The sequence below is a fragment of the Pogona vitticeps genome, chromosome 5, assembly GCF_051106095.1.
Source record: "Pogona vitticeps strain Pit_001003342236 chromosome 5, PviZW2.1, whole genome shotgun sequence".
Lineage (NCBI taxonomy): Eukaryota > Metazoa > Chordata > Lepidosauria > Squamata > Agamidae > Pogona > Pogona vitticeps.
Genome location: NC_135787.1, coordinates 87,655,739 through 87,662,125, shown reverse-complemented (window position 1 = coordinate 87,662,125; position 6,387 = coordinate 87,655,739).

Sequence of the window (6,387 nt, the reverse complement as noted above, 5' to 3'; positions counted from 1 at the left end):
AATGGAAGTTTTCAATTAAAGCATAAAGTTCATGTTGGATCCGGAGGTGTTAATACTAAAATTCAGTTTAAGTCCTACATACGGGGAGGGGAGGAGCCAACAACAGTGAATCAGGAGAGATTGGTGGTCCTAAACAGAGAGAGATCCTGAGCTGATAAAGGAGGTGTCTGAGGGCAACCTCCAAAGCTCAGAGAAAATCTCCCTTTGTGGCAGAATCACTGGAAGGGGCCAAAAAATATGGTGTTGTCATGATTGCTCCATGCAAACAGCAAAACATGAACTTATTTGGAACAAGATAAACCGGTGGACAACTGAGGTAACTGAACTTTATATACCTGTATCAAGGCCACTTTTTATTTACTTGAAGTACTTGGTGAAAACCTGCTCAGGGGATGAGGGGGGAACTGAAACTGAACATCAAAAGCAAGAGACTGAATTTACTTTGGAAGTGGTTTTGTTTTGTTGTTAAGCAATGAAGTTCTCCCAAGTCCCCCCCCCAGCTGCTGAAGCCTTGCTCAGTATTTTTGTGACTATAGACTGTTCTGAGAGAGGACGATAGAAAAATTTGGTACACAGCTACTGTGTTTCTCTCAATACATGGATGATGGCGAATCTGACCTTTGCAAAAGAGATTAAATGGTGGATTTACCCAATTTTGAATGCTAGGTAAAGGTAAAAGTTCCCTTTGACAATTTGTCCAGTTGTGTCCGACTCTAGGGCACAGTGCTCATCCCCATTTCCAAGCCATAGAGCCAGCGTTTGTCCGAAGACAATCTTCTGTGGTCACGTGGCCAGCGTGATTAGACACGGAATGCTGTTACCTTCCCACTGAGGTGGTACCTATTTAGCTACTTGCATTTGCATGCTTTCGAACTGCTAGGTTGACAGGAGCTGGGACAAGCGACTGGTCTAAGGACTGTAAATAAACTATTGATTGATTGAACTCACTCCATCATGTGGATTCGATCTTACAACTGCAGGTCTTCTGACCTTGCAGCACAGAGGCTTCTGTGGTTTAACCCTCAGCGCCACCACGTTCCTTTGAGTGCTGAGGATTAATAAATAGAAAGGAATCCCTACTTATCAAATCAAATCAAAAAGCCTTTATTGGCATATACTGTACAAAACACCTAGTTAAAAACTACATTCAGCAAAACTTGCTTGCAACTTTCTGGAACAATATTAAAGTTTGTTCCGATTCAATGTAGTTTTACTATTTATGCTGAAAGACAAACTCTCCACCCTATCCTATGTAGCTTATAATAATAATAATTAAATTTTTATTGTCATAATTAGACCAATGATTACATCAGGAGATCCTTAAACCCGACTCAAGAAGGGAGTGCTGATTCAAATTGTCCCTCCCTAGCTTCATTTTGGTTGCTTGGTCTTCTTTTTCTTTCTTTCTTTCTTTCTTTCTTTCTTTCTTTCTTTCTTTCTTTCTTTCTTTCTTTCTTTCTTTCTTTCTTTCTTTCTTTCTTTCTTTCTTTCTTTCTTTCTTTCTGCTTTTAAAAGTCCTAGAGTCCAGACAGGTCTTCCTTTTTTCTTTCTTTTTTTCTTTGCTCTCTTTGCCCCTCCTTCTTTCCATTTCTTTGCAGTTTGGCTCTGGAGGAGAAAGCATTCAGAGAAAGTCACTCCTGTTGTTTTGTCTGCTGTTCTGGGTGTATTGAATGACCCTGAAAATAACCCTTTAGTAATTTGATATCTGACAAGACCTGCCTGGTAAGAAAACTAAAACTATGATGCCACCTTTGGTTGAACTGTGATCAAGTGGAAAGCTGATGAGAGAGGGACTAGAACAAGATGACAGAGCATTTTGGATTACAAATTATACTGGATTATAAAGAACATTGAATGGACTCTGAAGAAGCTACGAACCAGCGGACATCAAAGGGAGACTCTACAAGACAGAATTTGTTTCAATGATGAACTATGACCTAAATGTTGCTTAGGCATTGGATGGTTTTTGCGTATATGTATATGTATTTTCGCTATGTCTATCACATATGCATTTGAATTAAATTTGTTGATCAGATATTAGTCACACCCAGCCAAGTTAGAAAAATATTATTTGTTACACTTTACAGTGGTGCCTCGCTTGACGAGGATAATCCATTCCAGCAAAATCGCTGTAGAACGAAATCGTCATCAAGCAAAAGTAAAATTCCCATTGAAATGCATTGAAAACCAGTTCAATGCATTCCAATGGGCGAAATACCCAGCGTCCAGCGAAGATCCTCCATAGGGTGGCCATTTTCGGTGCCTGTAAGGCAAGGATTCCGTCCTAAAACACAGCGGGCAGCCATTTTGAAAGCCCAACGATCAGCTGTTTTGATCATCATTAAGCGAAGAATCGGTTCCCGAAGCAGGGAACCGATCATCGTGAAGCGATTTTCCCCTATTAAAACATTGTTTTGCGATTGCTTTTGTGATCGTAAAAACTTCATCCTTAAGCGATTTCCTCATCTAACTAGGTAATTGTCAAATGGGGCACCACTGTAATCTTATTAGCTTCCTTAAGATGACTTCTAAGGGCAGAGGAGGAAGTGGATGCTCATCCCCTGCCCCAGATTGCAAATTGGCAAAATTGACATCACAAGAGTCTCAAAATTGGCAAATTAAAATGCAAAACACCATGCAGGAGATGCTCAAAAAAATGATGACCCAGCAAAACACGTTCTTTCAGCAGCAGAATATTCAGACACAGGAAATAAAAACAAGCATTGAGGCACTGATGCAACAAACAAAAGAGATTTCTATGCACCTAGCCCAGATGAAAAGAGAGGTAGATGATAAAAAAAGAGGTGATAAACAGGGCAACCAAAACATCTTAATGAGCAGAGCAAAAAGTAGATGAAGTCAAGAAGACCCTGGAAGAAAGGAAAAGATGCAGACAACAAGATGAAGTAGACTTGGTACAGATACAAATGCAACAAGCTAGCCATATTTTAAGACTTCACAATGTCCCTAAGAAACAATCTGAGGATTTACTGGAAGTCATCAGCAAATTCCTGTCAACATGGTCTGGAATTTGAAGAGAAGAGATATTACAGAATATTGATTTGATGAAAAGGACATCTTCAGCATATATCAGAAAGAACCATTTACCCAAATAACTTCATATTTGTTTCATCAAAATGACTTTTAGAGACAGAATCCTGAGAGCAATACAAGATAAACAGTTAGTACAAGATGGTAGGAATGTTAAAGCTCTGAAACATATTCCATGGAAAGTTAGAGTTAAAAGGAAAGAATATGGAAAACTAATGGTCTTCCTCAGAACAAAATCAATTCATTATAGGTGGATCACACCAGAGGGGCTTACATTTGAATATCAGTCTCAGAGATACTTCATCGCCTCTACTATGAAAGTGGATCACTTAAGAAAAATTAAGAACAAAACCAAGGAGGACGAAGAGGAGGATAACCATATGGATAAATCTGATCATTCAGATAAATCAGAAATAGGGTCAGAAATAGAAGAAGACCTGGTAGACTTACAAGATCAAGAATGCCAACCAGAAGATGATCTGATGGGAGCGGCAGCAGCACCACTGACCAGGAGGGCAGCAAGAGATAAAACCAAGGACCAGAAAGATGATAAAATTAATAAGAAACCAAAACATGTTTAAGGGAAAATGGAAGATCTGATCTTTGAATATCAATGGTCTGAATTCACCTCAAAAGCAAGCCAAAGCATTTCAATATTTGTGAAATTTGAATATGGATATAATCTGTCTCCAAGAAATCCAAACAATAAGACAAGGCTCCAAACTGATTGAAAACAAAGGCCTGGGAAAGCTATTCTTATCTTCTGACCCAGAGAAGAAAAAGAAGGGAGTGGCAATGTTTGTTCAAGAAAAATTGCAACCTAAATTAATCCATGCATCTCAAATAGACATCAATCAGAATTGATGCTTTATGGATTCCGAAAACATAGATAAAGAATTTAGTGGGGACAGAAATAATTCCTAGAACAATATCAGACCATTGCATAATAACCTTAGAGCTGGAGACATCTAAATGACCAATACTGTGGCTACTGAATACAAACATGCCTAGAGATGAAGAAATTTCCAAGACAGTAAATGAAGAAATGAAGGAGTATTTTCAGAGGAACTTCACCAAAGGAATGCCCATGCAGGTGGTAGGGGAAGCCAGTAAGGTGGTCCTTAGAGGCATTTTGATAAGACTTGGAGCAAAAAAAAGGGGTCAAAAGAGGCAAGATATAGGAATTTGGAGAAAGAATTGGCAAATTTAGGGGAAAAAATGAAAAAAATCCACCAGCAGCGTGAATAAAACAGAAAATACAAATAAAACAACACGAATTAAATACTCTTTTGACAGAAGATACTGCAACCAAACTGAAATTTGTTAAACAAAATTATTTTAAGAACGCCAATAAAACAGGAAGATGGCTTGCATACAAACTGAAAAGAGAAAGATCCAAAAACTACATTCAAAGTTTTAAGAATAAAGTGGGTGAGAACTTTACAAACTTTAAAGATTTTTTTTAAATAGTGGAAAAATTCTATACAACACTCTACATGGAGAAGGGACTGCCATCCGAAGATAAATTAAAAAATTTAAAAAATTAACAGGAAAATACAAATTGAAATTATCCAAACAACAACAGGAAATTTTAAATCGACCATACTTGATGAATGAAATTTCAACTGCTTTCTCTAAACAAAAACTTATGAAATCTCCAGTAAGCAATGAGATTAGTGCAGAGTATTATAGAAAGTTTGAGGAAATATTGATTTTACCTTTTAAGAAACTACTCAATGAAATTCAACAGGAGAAAATGATACTGAATACAGTGGGGTCTCGACCTACAAACTTAATCCGTATTGGAAGGCAGTTCGTAGGTCGAAAAGTTCGTACGTCGAAAATGCATTCCCCATAGGAATGCATTGAAAACCAATTAATCCGTTACCCACCCAAAGAACAATCCCCCCCACACACATGAAATTACATTAAAAATAAATTTTAAAAAACAACTTAACACATCTTCAAGGGGTCCCCCGCCGCCATTGCTGCTGTTGCAGGGCTTCGGTGCGGCTGCCAGAGGCCTCTCAGAGCTCCTTCGCCACAGTCATCAACGCTGCCGGAGGACTCTGAGGGCTTCGGCGCCGCTGCTGGAGGGCTCTCCGAGGTCCCCCGCCACCGCCGATAGTGCTTCAGAGGCACTATTGGCAGTGGGGGGGGGACACCCAAGAGGCTTCCCATGGTGGTGGGGAAGGCCTCTCGAGGTTCCCGCGCTGCTGCTGCCACTGCTGGGAGCCGCGCCGGGCTATCCAGATAGCCCCGCGCGGCGCGGCTCCCACCGGCGGTGGCAGCAGGGTGGGGGGGCTCCGGATGCCTTCTCTGCCTGGAAGGCATCTGGAGACCCCACCCCCACCCTGCTGCCGCCGCCACTGGGAGCCTTCCAAGCTCTGAAATGGCTTCCTCCGATGTTGGGGGAAAAGCCCTTTGAGAGCTCGGAAGGCAAACAGGCAGGGAGAGAAAGGCTGGAAATGCGAATTTTTCTCCCTGCCTTCTTGCCTTCGGAGCTTTCCGCTGGACATTGGAGGAAGCCATTTCAGAGCTCCGAAGGCAAGAAGGCAGGGAGAAAAGGCGGGAAATTCACATTTCCAGCCTTTCTCTCCCTGCCTGTTTGCCTTCCGAGCTCTCAAAGGGCTTTTCCCCCCGACGTTGGAGGAAACCCTTTGAGAGCTTGGAAGGTTCTCGCCGCCGGCGGCAGCAGGGTGGGGGGGGGGCTCCGGATGCCTTCTCTGCCTGGAAGGCATCCGGAGACCCCCCACCCTGCCGCCACCGCCGCCAGGAGCCGAGCCGCGTGGGGCTATCCCAGCAATGCTGGGACTCATGGGAGTCCAAGCATGGCTGGGATAGCCGGGCGCGGCGTGGCTCCCAGCGGCGGTGGGGGGACCTCCGGATGCCTTCCAGGCAGAGAAGGCATCCGGAGCCCCCCCCACCCTGCTGCCGCCGGCGGCGAGAACCTTCCAAGCTCTCAAGGGGTTTCCTCCAACGTCAGGGGAAAAGCCCTTTGAGAGCTCGGAAGGCAAACAGGCAGGGAGAGAAAGGCTGGAAATGTGAATTTCCCGCCTTTTCTCCCTGCCTTCTTGCCTTCGGAGCTCTGAAATGGCTTCCTCCAATGTCCAGCGGAAAGCTCCGAAGGCAAGAAGGCAGGGAGAAAAATTCGCATTTCCAGCCTTTCTCTCCCTGCCTGTTTGCCTTCCGAGCTCTCAAAGGGCTTTTCCCCCAACATCGGAGGAAGCCATTTCAGAGCTTGGAAGGCTCCCAGTGGCGGCGGCAGCAGGGTGGGGGTGGGGTCTCCAGATGCCTTCCAGGCAGAGAAGGCATCCGGAGCCCCCCCACCCTGCT